This window comes from Muntiacus reevesi, chromosome 16 (genome assembly GCF_963930625.1).
Source record: "Muntiacus reevesi chromosome 16, mMunRee1.1, whole genome shotgun sequence".
In the NCBI taxonomy this organism is placed as follows: Eukaryota; Metazoa; Chordata; class Mammalia; order Artiodactyla; family Cervidae; genus Muntiacus; species Muntiacus reevesi.
This window is the reverse complement of record NC_089264.1, coordinates 56,220,170-56,238,611: the sequence shown is the minus strand read 5'-3', so window position 1 is coordinate 56,238,611 and position 18,442 is coordinate 56,220,170. Positions and strand designations below refer to the sequence as shown.

The 18,442-nt window shown below is 41.1% G+C and overlaps 1 protein-coding gene across 10 annotated transcripts in view; it reads left to right on the top strand.

The window, feature by feature from the left end:
* The window catches only part of APBB2 (amyloid beta precursor protein binding family B member 2), a 357,434-nt gene that overhangs the window by 188,513 nt on the left and 150,479 nt on the right, over positions 1-18,442 (top strand). The window lies entirely within an intron of this gene.

Genomic DNA, 18,442 nt, shown 5'->3' with positions numbered 1-18,442 from the left:
AAATATGGTAATTTCTAGTACAGTCTGTGCCATTTTCTTGCTTCATGCTGAGATGCCAGCAATTTCATCCATATTTTTTGCACGCTCTCAGTTATGTGTCAACATAGTGAAAAAGACTATAAATAACCTCTTAATATTAAGAAAATAATTTTGACCTCAGAAGTCCCCTGGAATCCCTTTTGGGAACTTTTGCTCTCCATGTAAGGGTTAGTGTTTGCAGCAAATTTGTTGGAGAGGAGGGTCTCTGAAGGGTTAATTGTGAGAGAGGTCAGATGGGTAGGCGGTGGCCATATTGGAGGATGCTAATGCTTAATTCTGAACTTGCTTTTTGTTAGTGAAAAATAATTAATAGTTATTTGAAAAGGAGTGTCATTTGCAAGGTGGGGTTTGAAGAAGGCACATCTCTGATGTTGGTGCTTAGAATATGTCAGAGGGCAAAGGGGGTGGGCAGTTGTGAGAGTTTCACAGTCATCCACCAGAGACCGAAAGGAATGGACGCTAGTAGCTTTGAGAACAGAACGGAGGTGGAAGAAAGGAGTCTGGGCCTCGGTGACTCCGTGGATGTGGGTGATGAAGGGGAGAGCAGCAGCAAAGTCAGATCTTCAGTTTGAAGACTAAGAAGGTGCTGGTTTTCAGAAATAGTGAGGCTGGCTGGAGGAAGTTAGTTTTTGGAGAAAGATGCTGTTTTTGATTTTGTGTGTGTGAGTTTGTGACACTGTAGCAATAGTCACAGGGTAATGTCCTGAAGTTAGAGTTTTGACTCTACTTGCACACAGTTCTTCCACTAGGTCAGACTTTTACACGTTCTTTTGCTGTGTTGTTTTAACCATACTTAGATTTAGAAGAGTTAGAGAAATAAGATGGAGTGGGCACATGGTGTCTTAGCAAGGTTGAGTGGTGTTAGAGGACTGCCTTCAAAAACACAACAGTGAAATAGTTATGATGCTTTGAACCAGTCTGCTCTTTTTCCCGTTTTAGAAATTAAACCTGATTTTGCCACACTTCTGGAATAGTGGCTAGATATCACATTTGCTGACGATTGAGCTATTAAACACAGGGATGATCCATTCCATTTCTTATTTTTACTTCTCTACACCAAAGTGAAGGAGCCACATGTACAAAGACAAGCATTCTTTTCCACTGACAAGTTAACGTTGAGAGTCTGTGCCAGGTAAGACACCCAACAGGCCTTAGTTCAGTTCAGTTCAGTCACTCAGTCGTGTCCGACTCTTTGCGACTCCATGGACTGCAGCACGCCAGGCCTCCCTGTCCGTTACCAGCTCCCGGAGTTTACACAAACTCATGTCAGTTGAGTCGGTGATGCCATCCAGCCATCTCATCCTCTGTCCTCCCCTTCTCTTCCTGCCCTCAATCTTTCCCAGCATCAGGGTCTTTTCAAATGAGTCAGCTCTTCGCATCAGGTGGCCAAAGTATTGGAATTTTTTCTTCAACATCAGTCCTTCCAATGAACATTCAGGACTGATTTCCTTTAGGTTGGACTGGTTGGATCTCCTTGCAGTCCAAGGGACTCTCAAGAGTCTTCTCCAACACCACAGTTCAAAAGCATCAGTTCTTCACTGTTCATCAAACAGTCCTTAACCAAAGTAGCATTTTTGACCTTTCTAGCTGATAGGCTGTAAAAGCAGATCTGTCTCTTAGGGATGGAGTTCATGAGACTGAAATACTCCAGCAAAAATATCAATTTACTAATTTCTGATAAGAATGGTTTTTTTTCCGTGAACTGAATTTCTTGACTTTATACAATCAGTGCACATTCTTAGTGCCAGTGTTTTATTTCCTAATTAAAAATAATAATAACATGATCTGATATGCCCTAAACAATACAACTCGGCACCACCATCTCAATAGACATGAATTTGAGCAAACTCAGGGAGATAGTGAAGGACAGGGCAACCTGGTGCGCTGTAGTCCATGGGGTCGCAGAGGGTCGGACATGACTTAGCCAATGAGCAACAGGACTAAGCATTCTTTCCCTCTTGGCAAGCTTTCAGGAAAACCAGGCAGAAGTGGAAGGTTGCCTGGGGAGCATGTCTTAGGTGAAGCAGAATCAGATTAATGTTACGTGTAAATGGTATCAAACTAGAATAGTCTGCTATGTCCTGCTTTTCTCCTTGGGTTGATGCTTCAAGGTACCGAGAATCCTTGAAATGCCTAAGATTCTCCTTTGAAATTTGAGTCCGTGCTTTTTCGAAGCTACCTAGGTTTCTGACACAGAGTCTGCTTTAGTCTGGGCTTGCACTTATGTTTAAAATGTCATGTTCCTCTTAGAGTCAGTACTGGTCTGCCAAAATTTAACAAGAATTATAATTCCAATGAAAAGCATGTGTAAAAATACATTTCCTTTTAAAAACAGGGCTGTGTTTTGTTTTTGGTAGACGCAAGAGGCGTTCTTAATTAGTATAGGCTCCAGAAATTAAGCCACTGGAAGTCTTTTCTCTGGTTCTTGACCCTGAAATGGGTCTGTGACACAAACTTTGAGGCTGCATACAGGTTGAATATTTAAAATCCCAGCTCTGCCCTTATTTAATGGATGATTGTGCTGAGTCACTTCGTATCGTGCATTTCCGCTCCCATAAATCGGGGTTCACGGCGGCGCCTGCCTCGCTGGCGGCTGGGGGGATTAAACGGACTCGGGCGTGGGGAGCACGTAGCGCAGCTCTGGGTGTGCGGTAAGAGGGGCCAGGGTTGTACACACAGCACAGACTAAATGCGTGGGCAAGAGCACAGTTTTAACGAAGTCCTGGCAAACTGAAGGCTGGCCGGCTTCCCCCCAAGGCCCTGGAGAGTTTGGTTTGCCCATGAGAACCAACCTGGACTGGAAAGATGGGACAGAGGCGTGCCTCCTGGGGGTGGTGAAGTCCCCTGGGTCTGGGCATCAGGAGGCGTGGGTTCTGCCCTTGACCCTCCGGCCGCACTCCAGGGTTACTGCCCGGAGTCCCGGTGTTTTTACCCTGTCGTCAGACCGTGCTCCTCCTTGAAACAACTTCCCAGGTGTCAGTTTGCTCTTGCTCCCACTGTGCTGTGTGCTTAGGCGCTCAGTCGTGTCCGACTCTTTGTGACCCCATGGACTGTAGCCCGCCAGGCTCCTCTGTCCATGGGGATTCTCCAGGCAAGCGTACTGGAGTGGGTTGCCATGCCCTCCTCCAAGGGATCTTCCCAGCCCAGGGATCGAACCTGGATCTTCTGCATTGCAGGCAGATTCTTTACCATCTGAGTCACCAGGCAAGCCCAAGAATACTGGAGTGGGTAGCCTTTCCCTTCTCCAGGGTATCTTCCCGACCTAGGAATCGAACCGGGATCTCCTGCATTGCAGGTGGATTCTTTACCAGCTGAGCTACTAGGGAAGCCTCTTATTATTCTCACTATATTTTGATATTTATGAGTCATCCAAGAGTACTATACAGGAGATATTGAAGATGTTGTTGAATTGTATCAGGAGTCTGTAGCTGCTAAAATGAACTAAAAATCTGGGTTGATAACCAGTCAGATGAAGTATCATACTTTTCATTTCCAAAAAGGTATTCTGAATATTAGCTAGGTTAGCAAAGGTGTTCTGAATATTAGCTAGGTTAGCAAAGGTGCTTTATTTTTGATATTTTTTTTACCTTAATTGACAGTTTTCACACCATTACTTTCAGTATGAATTTATGGTATGTGCTTGTGTTGGAGAGAGACAGAAGTAGAGAGAGTCGGTTTTAAAACAAATGTTCTCCTGGTTGTAGAGTGCTATCATTTGGTAGGGTTTATAACTTTTTAATTCAGACCATCCTGAACATTCTCAAAGAAGATTCTTAAAAGAAGCCTCAGTTCACCTTATGAAAGGCTGAAATGAGTAGAATCCTCAGCTGAAAAATACTTTCTGTTGTTCTGAAGATTCTAAAAGAAACCTGGAAAACCAAGGGATAAGCTATAATTCAGGAAAGAGAATTTTCAAAGCTGTAAATTAAAAAGTGCGTCTATCTTGGAAAGAAGTTAAAAAGCCTAGAGCTTTTCTGTGAGTTTTGCTTTTTTTCTCCCCTCATTTACCAAAAATGAACAAACAAAATCATCACTTCAGGCTCAGTACCAAGAAGCAGGAGAAAATTACTATAGTTAGAACTCCATGTGTATTTTTTCCCTGTGTTCTTGGCATATGTTTTTAAAAAACTAATCAGGATCATTCATTATAAGTTACTCTGGCCTACTATAATTTCATTTAAAGTGTTTTGTAGGTTGTATTCTTACATTTAAGAAAGAACAGGTTAAAGTTAATAGGGGTATGAACATTTCAGAGTGCAAGACATTCTCCAGAGGACTCTATCAATACCAGGTAGCCAAATAAATCTAAAAATCAGAACCTGATTTAAAATTACCAGAAATCTGTTTATAGTCAGCCAACTAAACCCTCCATCCCTCCCCTCACTATTCAGAATTTCTTCTTGCTTATTTTTTCCTCCACCTGTCTTCATAGAGCATATAAACCCTACTTGAAGCTTTATCAGCTGAATCTCAGAGTCTTTGCTTTCCTTGGCAGAAGTGGAAGAGAAGATGCCATATACAGTTTGGAGTAACATGGTGAAGCATAGTTTTAAAATGATGGATGTAGTTTGGGCTAGAATAAATCGCTGTTTAACCTGCCTTACTTTGCCCACATGGATGCCTTTGGACCCATTATGCATTTCCTGCGTGATGGCGTGTTTGGTCTGGAGTCTGTCTAGCCAAACTATTTCCCCCAAGAGCTTGCATAGTTCTGTCAAGAGCCTTTTGGGAGTCTGGAAGGTTTGAAGTGGTAAGCAAATGAAATGCTGAGTTGTTTGCTAAGTTCTTTTTTTTTTTTTTTTGGTATAAAATGGTATGGCACAAGTTTGCATGAGTAATGATCAACTTTGGATGAATTTCACTACTCATCCTTGGCACTTTTGTAAAATGAACACTTGTCTCAGGTTAGATACCTAATACAGCTAGAATGTTTCTGTGATGCTGAGTAACAATCTAATCAAAGTCTATCATTTTAGGTTAAGTATTATTTAGTGAGACAATTTTTACAGTTGGATAAATGCATGTATAGCTACTGGATTATGATGAGAAAATGCATTTCTTACTCACCACATTCTGATCACGTAGTGGGAATAAAAGTGGTATTTAGAGTCAAATACGGGCTTCCCAGGTGGCACCCATAGAGAACCCCACCTTCCAGTGCAGGAGACATGAGAGAAGTGGGTTTGATCCCTGGCTCAGTAAGATCCCCTGAGGAGGGCATGGCAACCCACTCCAGTACTCTTGCCTGGAGAATCCCATGGACGCAGGAGCCTGGTGGCTACAAAGAGTCGGACACAATTGAAGCAACTTAGCATGCACACACTCAAGACTTTAGTTCCTTCATTTATAAAGTGAGTTTATGTCACCGTCCTCATAAAATTCCTGCGATGATTGATTGAGCTAATAATATGTGGAAAATGTATGTGCTAAAATCCATGCAAATCGTGTATATATGTAAAGTATATTCCTGGCACATGGTAGGAATCAATAAATACCTAGTTTCCTAAAAAATTTAGTAATGCTTATTGGTGATTCCTTTGACTTGGTATTAGCATTGGTCTAAGTTATTATTTTATAACCAGCAGAATGGAACTTGAGATTTTATGGATGGGAAATCTGATGTTTGCTCTGTCAGAAGAACGTCCTGTGTTGCTCAGGTTGCTGGTGCGCTGTGAGTCCTTCCTCCTTCCACACCTGCCCTCCTCTAGCCTGTAAACTTTACTGTTTCAGGCCAGCCTTCTAAGGTGGCATTGGGATTCACATTTCTTCCTAGGGAATCAGGTATTTTCCAAACTTTTTTCATTGTCCTGTCTGATAGTTAAATATACATTGTGATCCTATGTGTGTGTTTTTGTAAACCCCACAGATTTACAACATACTAATATGCTTTATGCATAGATTCAGCCTGACCCTGAGGGATGGGATGGGGAGGGAGGTGGGAGGGAGGGTCAGGATGGGGAACACACGTACACCCATGGCTGATTGATGTGAATGTATGGCAAAAACCAAAATATTGTAAAGTAATTAGGCTCCAATTAAAAAAAAAGTACAATTAAGTATAAATAGAAGATATATTTTCTTTATAATCCCAGTGGACTATCTTACACAATCCCCACTTTAAAAAAATACGCATAACACAAAGTATGCTATCTTAATCATTTTTAAATTTATAGGTTAGTTATATCGAGTACACTCTTATTTTTTTGACTGTCACTGCCACCCCCATCCCTGGAACTCTTGTAAAAGTGAAACTCTGTGTTCATTAAATAGTAGCCCCCTTCACTTCTTCCCCCAGCCCCTGAGGACCGCCATTCTACTTTCTGTCTCTATGATTTTGACTCCTCTGGTTGCCTCATACAACTTGCAACACACCACATCTGTATTTTGTGACTAGCTTATTTCACTTGGCATAGTGTCCTCAGGGTTCAGTCATGTCTAGCAAGTGTCAGAATGTCCTTACTTTTTAAGGCTGAGTCATATTCCATCTCGTGTGTATCCCCCATATTGTTTATCCAGTCATCTGTTGGTGGATACTTGGGTTGCTTCCATATTGTACCACTCCCACACTTGAGATTGTTGGTGTAGCAGGTGTAGCAAAGACGTATGATAGATAAGCATAGGATGAGTAATAAGAAAAGATGTGGAGATGTCCTTGCTAAGGAATCAACTCTGTGATTCTCACTCTGGCCTACAATATAATCTCTTAGCTTTAAGAATTATTTATGCTGGGGCATTCCCACCATGGACTCTGATTTCATTGGTCTGTGAACAGTATTTATTTAAAGCTCTGTTATCAATATTTTTTAAGGCTCTCCAGATAATTCCATCATGCAGACAAGGTTGAGAATCACTGATTACCTTTTAGGAATTTACTCTCTTCATTTATGAAACACCATTGACAATCCTCACTTTATGGGAGTGTTCAGTTCAGTCGCTCAGTTGTGTCTGATTTCTTGCGACCCCATGAACTGCAGCACGCGAGGCCTCCCTGTCCATCACTAACTTCTGGAGACCACTCAAACTCATGTCTATTGAATCAGCGATGCCATCCAACCATCTCATCCTCTGTCGTCCCCTTCTCCTCCTGCCCTCAATCTTTCCCAGCATCAGTGTCTTTTCAGATGAGTCAGCTCTTCACATCAGGTGGCCAAAGTATTGGAGTTTCAGCTTCAACATCAGTCCTTCCAATGAACACCCAGGACTGATCTCCTTTAGGATGGACTGGTTGGATCTCCTTGCAGTCCAAGGGACTCTCAAGAGTCTTCTCCAACACCACAGGTCAAAAGCATCAATTCTTCTGTGCTCAGCTTTCTTTATAGTCCAACTCTCACATCCATACATGACCACTGGGAAAACCATAGCCTTGACTAGACGGACCTTTGTTGGCAAAGTAATGTCTGCTTTTTAATATGCTGTCTAGGTTGGTCATAACTTTCCTTCCAAGGAGTAAGCATCTTTTAGTTTCATGGCTGCAGTCACCATCTGCAGTGATTTTGGAGCCCCAAAAAATAAAGTCAGCCACTGTTTCTACTGTTTCCCCATGTATTTGCCATGAAGTGATGGGACCGGATGCCATGATCTTAGTTTTCTGAATGTTGAGCTTTAAGTCAACTTTTTCACTCTCCTCTTTCACTTTCATCAAGAGGCTTTTTAGTTCCTCTTCACTTTCTGCCATAAGGGTGGTGTATCTGCATATCTGAGGTTATTGATATTTCTCCCGGCAATCTTGATTCCAGCTTGTGCCTCTTCCAGCCCAGCATTTCTCATGATGTACTCTGCATATAAGTTAAATATGCAGGGTGACAATATACAGCCTTGACATACTCCTTTCCCTATTTGAAACCAGTCTGTTGTTCCATGTCCAGTCCTAACTGTTGCTTCCTGACCTGCATACAGGTTTCTCAAGAGGCAGGTCAGGTGGTCTGGTATTCCCATCTCTTTCAGAATTTTCCACAGTTTATTGTGATCCACACAGTCAAAGGCTTTGTCATAGTCAATAAAGCAGAAATAGATGTTTTTTTAGAGTGTTAATTGCCACCATTTCTTGAATACCTACTGTGTGTTAGTCTCTATCCAAGTTTGAGGGAATTTAATTTTCATCATAATCCTACAGGGAAGATCTCCCTCCTTCCCTCCCTCCCTTCCTTCCTTCCAATGAAGCTCAGAAAGCTGTATGAATTATGACTAAAATTACATAGTTGGGCAACTGGAATGATGAGGATTCACACCAGATCTGTCTTTTCGAAGTGCATGATCCCTTTTGTTTCCCTTTTGCTGAAAATGTGGTTGAAAGTCAGGTGTTTGAGCAGGGAACACTGAGGGGGTGGGCTCTGTTTCTGGAGCACTGATTTCTCAGGTCAGTCTTTTGGACCTTTTCTTTGATAATTGACATCGTTTTAGCATGTTGTGTGTATGAACTACCGCACAGTTGCACTCACCTCACGCTAGCAAAGTAATGCTCAAAATTCTCCAAGCCAGACTTAAACAGTATGTGAACCATGAACTTCCAGATGTTCAAGCTGGATTTAGAACAGGCAGAAGAACCAGTGATCAAATTGCCAACATCCATTGGATTATTGAAAAAGCAGGAGAGTTCCAGAAAAACATCTACTTCTGCTTTATTGACTATGCCAAAACCTTTGACTGTGTGGATCACAGCAAACTGGAAAATTCTTCAAGAGATGGGAATACCAGATCACCTGACCTGCCTCTTCAGAAATCTGTATGCAGGTCAAGAAGCAACACTTAGAACTGGACATGGAAGAACAGACTGGTTCCAAATAGGAAAAGGAGTACATCAAGGCTGTATATTGTCACCCTGCTTATTTAACTTATATGCAGAGTATATCATGAGAAACTCTGGGCTGGAAGAAGGACAAGCTGGAATCAAGATTGCCGGGAGAGATATCAATAACCTCAGATATACAGATGATATCACCCTCATGGCAGAAAGCAAAGAACTAAAGATTCTCTTGATGAAAGTGAAAGAAGAGAGTGAAGAGTTGGCTTAAAATATAGCATTCAGAAAAGTTAGATCATGGCATCTGGTCCCATTGCTTCATGGCGAATAGATGGGAAAACAATGAGAAACTATTTTTCTGGGCTCCAAAATCACTGCAGATGGTGATTGCAGCCATGAAATTAAAAGACACTTGTTCCTTGGAAGAAAACCTATTACCAACCTATGCAGCATATTACAAAGCAAAGACTTACTTTACCAACAAAGGTCCCTCTAGTCAAAACTATGGTTTTTCCAGTAGTAATGTATGGATGTGAGAGTTGGACTATAAAGAAAGCTGAGTGTCGAAGAATTTATGCTTTTGAACTGTGGTGTTGAGAGTCCCTTGAACTGCAAGTAGATCCAACCAGTTCATCATGAAGGAAGTCAGTCCTGAATATTCATTGGAAGGACTGATGCAGCAGCTGAAGCTCTAATCCTTTGGCCGCCTGATGCGAAGAACTGACTCATTGGAAAAGACCCTGATACTGGGAAAGATTGAAGGCACGAGGAGGATGGGACGACAGAGGATGAGATGGTTGGATGGTATCACCTACTGGATGGACATGACTTTGAGTAAGCTCTGGGAGTTGGTGATGGACAGGGAAGCCTGGCATGCTGCAGTCTATGGGGTCGCAAAGAGTCGGACATGGCTGAGTGACTGAACTGAACTAAATGTGTTCTTTCATTATCTTCTTTTCTACTTGAGCAGACAATCCACTGAAGATCTCTTTGAGGCCAGGATTTTCTCTTCCTGAATACCCAGTGATTGTTAGCTTTGTTGCCGTTGGATTAGAAAGTGCGATGGCATGCTGTTTCATCCGTGGATGTGGCTTCTGTGACAGCACCCCCAGCCCCCACCCCGAGAGCAGACAGGTCCCCCTTCAGATGAGGCCTTGTTACACAGTGATCACTGCTGCTCAGCACAGCAGAGACCAGGGTTCAGGGGGAGGTGTCATCATGTCTGTGATGCATGCACTTCTGTGAGTCACTCTAAATCATTTACTAGAGTAATGAGAGGATAAATAAACAAACAGGCATATTAGCAAAGAAAGTAAACATGTAGCTAGTTTGAAAATCCAACACACTTGGGATGGCTTTGGGGAAAAATTGTACTTTCTAGTCAACTCAAGGGAAATTAAAACCTCTTTCATTTTATTGATTTCCATTAAGCTCATCTGCACATTGTTGGGTTTTTTAAAAGTAAAAGCTAGATAATGAAAGGAAAGCCACAATTTTTAGAAGCATAGATTTTAGATGCAGAGATTTTGGTTTTGCTTTCTGGAAATGAACCCTTTCTGCAGAGAAAAATCCACCTCTGAAGGCATCTTTCATATGCATTCTGGTGTGCTTCTGTGAAGAGGTGAGGAGAGGAAGCATCTTGTCTGAGCTGAGTATGACTTTCCTTCTGCCCCAGAGCCCTGGAAAACACAGGGAAAGGCAAGTCATCATGGGTTAGCTACCACCTTTGAGAATCCGAGCAGGTAGTAATGGTCACATGACTCTTAATCCTGAGCAGCGGTAAATGAGGTAGAAAAGGTGGCTTCATCATCAACCTCCTCTCTCTTTTCTGTATTACTGAAAAATCCATTTGTTTCTTATCCACTATATAAACATTGACAAACCTAGGAAAAGATTTTGGACAGGAGAAGAAAACTTCATTTATTTAGCATTCTTTACAGTAATGTTAATTGTATGTGTACCATGTCTGGCATTTACAAACCAGAAAAACGGATTGTTGGGAGGAATTAAGCTGTAATCATTTGCGTTCGAATGTAGTGGGTATGGAAGTAGGAGGACTTTCAGACTTCCCCAGTAGTCCAGTGGTTATGACTCTGTGCTTCTGCTGCAGGGGGCACAGATTCAGTCACTGCTTGGGGAACTGAATTCCCACGGGGGAAGGAACAGAAATAAGGGTTTTCAGCACAAATGCAATGGGATTATCACCCTTGGGTCCGGTCTGGTCCTACAACTGTTGGATTGTGTGTGTAGCTGTAACACGGCTTTGAAATTCTTGTCGGAATCGGCTTTGAATCATCCTGGGGGCACGCTCACTCAGTCATGCTGACCATTTGTTGCTCGCCCACTGTGTGAACAGTGTGTTCACATCCAGCATCTCACTGAGTCCACAAGACATGCCTGGATGTATTTGTTGCCATTTTTTTCAGACATGGAAACTGAAGTTTGGAGAGAGTCATTTTGTGTGATGAATGCTAATGTCTGAATATCAAGTCTCATTTTACTGTAGTGAAAGACCGTAGAACTTGGAATTTGAAGGGACTTTAGATTTTATCCATTCTTAATTCCTTTCTGTTCCATCCATTCATCTCCATCCAGAGAGATGGTCATTAAGCACATGCGTAGGATGAATCCACCAGGTTCTTGGAGAAATGCTGTACGGCTCACAGGATCATTCTTTTTTCTTCTGTTTTTCCTTAAATTGAAGTATGGTTGATTTGCAGTGTTATGTTAGTTTCTGGTGTACCGCAAAGTGGATCTGTTTTGTTTGTGTGTGTGTGTGTTTATCTTTTTTCAGGTTCTTTTTGGTTATAGGTTATTACAAGATATTGAATATAGTTCCCCCATGCTATACAATAGATCCTTGTTTATCTGTTTTTGATAAACTAAGGTGTTACACATTAATCCCAAATTGCTAATTTATCCCCTGCTTCCCGTTTGATCACCATCAGTGTGTTTTCTGTGTCTGTTGGTTTTATAAATATATTTGTGCTGGAATTATTTTTTAGATTCCACATGTAGGTGGTATCATATGATATTTGTCTTTCTCTGTCTGATTTACTTGTAATCTCTAGGGCTACCCCTGTTGCTGCAATCAGCATTGTTTCATTCTTTTTAATGGCCGAGTGATATTCCCTTATATATGTTGATATAGATAGGTACATACACACACACCCTCCATTCCTCTGTTGATGAACATGTAGGTTGTTTCCATGTCTTGGCTTTTGTAAATAATGCTGCTATGAACATTGGGGTACATGCGTCTTTTTGAAATAGAGTTTTCATTTTTTCCAGATACATGCCCAAGAGTAGGATTACTGTATCATGGGGTAACTGTATTTTTAGGTTTTTAAAGAACCTCCATATTGTTTTTCATTGCGGCTGCACCCATTTACATTCCCACCAACAGTGTAAGTAGGTTCCTTTTTCTCCACACCCTCTCCAACCTTTATTATTTGTAGACTTTTGAATTGATAGTCATTCTGACTGGTGTGAGATGATGTCTCATTGTAGTTTTGATATGTATATCTCTAATAATTAGGTTACCTTTTAATTTTGTTTATGGTTTCCTTTGCTGTGCAAAAGCTTATAAGTTCAATTAGGTCACATTTGCTTGTTCTTGCTTTTATTTCGTCTTGGGAGACTCACAGAATCATTTTTAATAAAGAATTCTAGAACCAGGGGAAGTCACAAGCATGGTGTTACATATCTACTTGCCAAAGTTCAACTTTTTCCATTTTGTGATCACCAGCCAGAATCACCATGAGAATTCTCATTCCCTAGTTACAGATTGTACGCAGAGAACTATGTTCAGTCCTTCATTTTGAGAAGTGATGACTATCTTAATTTTAAAGACATCTCAAAGAATTAGTCATTAGAATGGAATGTCGGATTAAAAAAAAAAAAAAAACAAGGCCTGTGAAATATTAAATAGACCTTCTTATCCCTCAGGGTACAAATCATTACCTAAAGAGAACAAGGAACAGTAAAATAAAGAACTGGCTCAGGGTAATTTGTAATCAAACCATCAGAGCTTCCTGCTGATTGTATTATAACTGTAAGAAATTTGCTGAACGGAGGAAGGAAACAAGTTTTTACCATTACATGGCCAGGTTCTGAAGACTGTTTTCTGCGATCAAATTCCAAATCAACGTTTTAAAATTTGACAGTAAATCAAATGTCCAAGTAATACTTGGTATCTTATTATTTGGCACCTGATACATATACTTGATAACTTATTGTTTAACACTGAACTTTTCAAGTTAGTATATTGGCACACTGTGAAAAAGTTAATATTTTTACCTAATAATTCTCTTAAAGAGTAGTAATTTCTTAACGGACACTAATTTAATTTTACTCCTACATTGTGCAAAAAAAAAGTTTTCTTGGTCATTTTGGCTGACATGATTTTTGGCTTTGCTTTAAATTATTGATTATGGTTAAAAAGGGGAGAGACTTTCTGATGAGAACACCACTCTCTTTAATAGCCTTTCACAAAAATCAATTTCTACCATTCCTGTTTTGCTCCTGTGAAGTACTGAAGTTTAAGAACCCTGGGAAGAATTGTGTCTCCTAAATTTGTCTTTATTATTTTTCGTGACTTCTTCCCTTTTTCTCCTCCATGTTTTGCCGGACGATTTGCAGTGAAGATCTTCTCTTTGAAAGGCTTCTTTTGCTCTAAGAGGAATGTGTGTGTGAGCAGTTTTTGCTGTTTGGGTGGCTACTTTGTATCAGTCATGGGTGCTGGACTAATATAATAGATTCATGGTCCAAATGCCCTGGTTCTTGATCTTGTCTCTTAAAGGAATAAGTCAGGTCGTGCATCTGTGTCTTTCAAGCTGGAAGCAGCTCGGTGGTGAATGCACTTTTCTCAGCCGCTGTGTTCCCAGCCCACCCAGACAGGGAGGCATTGATGCCATTTCATGTTGGAGCTTCAGCAGTGTAATGTCCAGGCCCAGGTGCATGGGAGAGGTGATATCATTCTTCCCTACAGAATGGATTCTGCTTGAGCTAATTAATACAAAACCGTGTGCCTTACTTAATGAGGAGCTGATCTGGAGGCATGAGAAGGGTAGAAAGCTGCTGAGAAACGTAGCTCAAAAACCTGAAGGATGCTGGTTACAGATCAGCTGAGAGTGGATTTCATTTTCCCAGCGAGAGGTTGTAAGTAATCTTTTATTACCTACGGTATGTTGTTGGTTAAAGCTTGCTTCTGGATTGTTTTGAAACTCTGTTTTTTACCTTATTATTTTGTTGGGCTGGCAGTGAGGGAATCAAAAAAAAGGAAATGAGCAATTTTGAATTGATGAAGTAGCTTTAAGAGTGGTCTCAAAATAAAGTTCTTAGCTTTCCTATGGTCTGAGTGGTGAGGCTTGGAAATTGTGATCCATGGAGCCTGAAGGTTTTCAAACAGAACTAGAGTCTTTTAGAAAACTTCTTTTTTCTCCTTCATGTGTCACTAATTTCTTCTCTGGGACAGCCTATTAAATTATCCAAGTAGAAAAAGTCTGTACTCAAGATAATATGAATCAGCAAGTTCATTCCAGCCAGACCCATTAGTGCAGGACAAAGTAACTTTTTGCCGTTAATGGAATATCAACTGGATCTGAAGATCATCATTACCCATGACCCATCTCTCAATTTGACATGTATCTATAAATGCTACTTTGCTCAACTTTCCAGAAATTATTAATGTTCATCATTTTACCCAGTTTCACTCTATCTCAAATTAATTAATCTTATCTTTTTATTGTTCTAATACTTGGAGATATAACGTGGTTAAATTGTAGCAGGATGAAAAAAACATTACTGTAATTTCAATATATCTGGTAAGAAATCTGCCTTTAATAGTAACAGAAATTGCCATGATTTTTATCTTTTCTTTTATTGTGGTTTGTAGAGTAGTCAATATGTTGAACATGAAATTTACTGTAACTAAAGTGGCTTTTACAAGATAATGAAGTCAATCCTAACCTGAAAAGACCGGTCCTGATATTAGTTACCTCACCATGGACCCTGTGCTGACTGTCAGGTATATATTTGGGTTCTGCAGTCCTTTATTACCCTCATGAAGAGTTTTGCTCATCTCCTAAGAGAAATCTTGCTGATATGGATCCTAGTTAATTAAACATAACGTACCACCTGTGGGTTGTTTCATTATTTAAAAAAAATAATAAAGCAGATAGTTTGAAATTTTAAAAATTTATTAACTGCATAAGTGTTCATTAAAGACAGGGTTAGATGAGGAGACACAAGGTAGACATAAATGTACAATTTAAAATCTTTTCCAGCTCTGCTACCCAGAGGTAAGGACTATTATGTGTTTTATGACTGTCCTTTCAGACTTTGCTCTGTGGCACTGTCTTTTCATACGTTTAAGTATCTGTTTTTTCCCTTCTTAATAAGGATGAAATTGCTGAACAATTGCTTGGTAGCTTGCCCCTTACAATTATTATTACATTAAGTATTAGATATATTGATAAATTTTCATGTCAGCAAATATACTTCTACTACATTATTTTTAAAGACTGGCTAGTAACTTGGGTTGTGTAATGCCATCACCTGTTTAATTACTTTCATCATTGGATATTTAGGTTGGTTTTTTTCTGCCACTCGTTCATTTGACGAATGTTAATTGATTTTCTAGCAATGGTTTGCGGTAAAGTAGAGCCAAGGCACTCATGGTTCCTGTCTTGTGGAACTGATATCTTCACAGAGGAGGGTAGATTATACTCACTGTGAAAAGTGCTGTGTGCAGAAAGCTCTGGTAGCCCTGAATGTAGAGCCAAGGGAAAGGATGACCTTGGGGTCCCAGGAGGGCCTTACTGAGGAGGTGTTTAAGGGTGGTCTGAAGATGGGAAAGGGTTAGCTGTGTTAACAGGTGGAGGCAGTAGATAGGGGTGAGTGGGCAGAGAAGCAAGTCTCTGGGGCAGGTGGAGGATGGCATCTTGAATTGCCTAAAGGCAGCTAGTGTGGCTGCAGCCTCAGCAGCAAGGGGTTGATGCCAGGTGAGGTCAGAGAGGTAGGGAGGGGCCAGATTATTGAGTAGTTTTTATTAGCAAGGGAGGGGGAAACCAGGTGATGGTGACATTGACAACGTGAAGGTGATAAAAGCTTTGTGTTTTGAGAGAATAACTTGACCACGGTGTGAAAATTAGCTATCGGGAGTTCTTGACTTTTATTGTGCTATTGATAGCTTAGGCTGTTTGGTGATGCTCAAGGAAAACTCTAAGAATAATGTTTTAAAACCTATAACGTAAAACACAAAGGGTTACAAAAGGAGACCAACTGTATTGAAATATAATTGTTAAAAATTAAAGACACATGTGATGTCATGGTGTGTGTACCTCTTAATGCATTACATAGTCAGATTTAGTGGGGAGTCTGATAGCTACTGTAGTTTCAAAGTAATAATGACAGTGAACAATATATCTAACAATTGTCATGTTATACAAAAATACCTGATTTCTTCTGTTGGCAAAATCACAGCAGTGTTTGGAATATTGGTATTCTCCCAATACTATTTAATATTGCTAATATTAATACTAGCATGGTTTGTTGCTAATGTTCATGACTCATGGAAATGCTAAATATCAGTCTGAGATTAATGAAAATAAAAATGTAATATTTCTGGAGTCCCTGGACCCTGGTTAGGAACCTCTGGGAGGAAGGGTAAAATCTGGAATCCAGTTCGGAGGCAGTCACAGAGTCCCAGGTGAGAGATTGTTTTGGCCTGAAGAAGGTAGCGACTGAGATTGGAGGGAGGGGGGGAGATGGATGAAAGGGGGATAGAGGAATCCCCTGTGAAGAAGAGGGGTTTGTCGGCAGGGGCCCTGAGTATGTGGCTTCCGTAACTGGAGGGACGAGGTAGGGAAGGGTGGAAGCCGGAGGATTGGGCCTCAACACGGGAACGCGTTCAGAGTATCCAAACGGCGATGCCCAGTGCGCAGTGTTTGTCCGCAGGCGCTCAGGAAGGATCTGCAGTGGGGGCTGAGTGTGAGAGGGATGTCCCCAGAAACCGTAACAGGAGCCCTGGGCCTGAGGAGGTTGCCTACAAGTTGACTCAAGAGTTAGAGAAAGCGCCCAAGGCCGCCGTGGAGGGCAGGAGAACGCCGGGGAGACGGGGGACCTGGGAGCGGAGCAGAAGAGCCAGGGGTGGCAGACAGCAAGGTGTGGCTTCCTGGAACCCACTCTTAAAAGAGTGTTGAAAGGCATAAAGAAGTGGAATAAAATGAGAATTGAAAAAATACATTTTCATTTTACCAGTAAGAGGTTATTAACGACTAGAGGAGAGTAATTTTGGAGATGTGATATGAGCGGAATGCAGTTTGATGTAGCATTAGGAGTGAGTAGGAGGTAAAAACTTGGAGAAAGCCAGTGTAGATGATTCAGGTTCCAAAAGATTCAGACAGTTCTGACGGCTAGACTTGTCAGAATTTCTTCTCATACCCATTCCTATTCCCCCATCTCTCTTCTGTCTGTCTGTGTGTGTTTTGGGATGGGAGGAGAGAAGGGGGAAGAGGAGAGCTGTGTAGGGGCTTATTGGTTTCATTTTGTATAAATGGGATAATCTATAAGTGTTTTTCTCCCCCGCATTCCCCTTGAACACACAATATGTATCAGGGAATAGTGCTACTAAAATCTAACACTTAAATGACCCTTACTCTATGTCAGGCAGTGTTATAAGCACTTTACTTGTAAACCTCCCATGAGCCCTATAAGTAGACCACTGTTATTATTTGCACTTTACAATATGAGGAAATTGAGTCCTAGAGACGTTACAGAATTTTCCTAAGGTCATGTAGCCGGTCTCCTAAACAGGGAAACAGCTATTCATGGACCACTGCTTGTTACAGCCCCATTCACAGCCATACACCTTGTAAGAGGCATCTGTGGAGCTGGGATTAGAATACAGGAAGTCCAGTCCAAGGCTCCACGTTCAGTACAAAGACCTCCTCACGCTGCTGCATCATAATCTCAGATTTAGGTCCATTACGTTTATTTTATTGCTCCTTGTTGCCAGGCCTTAGGTTTGTTCTTGTTTTCCTCATAACAAGCTAGTCTTCTATGAATACTCTTACACATCTCATGAATATGCGCAAGTATTTTTCTAGAGGAGTTATTCAGATAAAGAATTTTTGACAGATCCCACTGCCAGGAAGGTTTGCTGTTGTAAACAAAGCTGTGACAAACGGTGGGTCCCCGAGTCTGTTTCCTCGTCTGTGAGTCTCAGCAAGGATGTTAAATGTGGCATTCATCGCCATGGCAGTGTCTTTTTAAAAATCTATTAAAATGTATTTTATTATTAATTTCTTGTATTCCGTATAATATGAATACAGCAGCATGTTAACATGTCTACTAGAAACTATTCTTTCTACCAAAAAAAAAAAAAAAAAGGAAGAAGCAGCAACACTCAATTCCCAACCTCCTCTGGGCAGATTTTCTCTGCCTCTTTGCTACTTGTTAGCTGTCATTTCACCTCTTCAGGCTCCAGGAGACTGGACAGTGTGGAACCCATCACTCACTCTGCAGTGACCCACATGGACGTCTAGCCTGCAGTGTTAAACCAGAGCGAGATGCCCTTGAGTAGGGATGTCAGGGAACACTACCTCCTTGACCCCCACCTGTTGCTCAGCCCTCGACTTCCTTGGTGGAGCAGTTCATTTG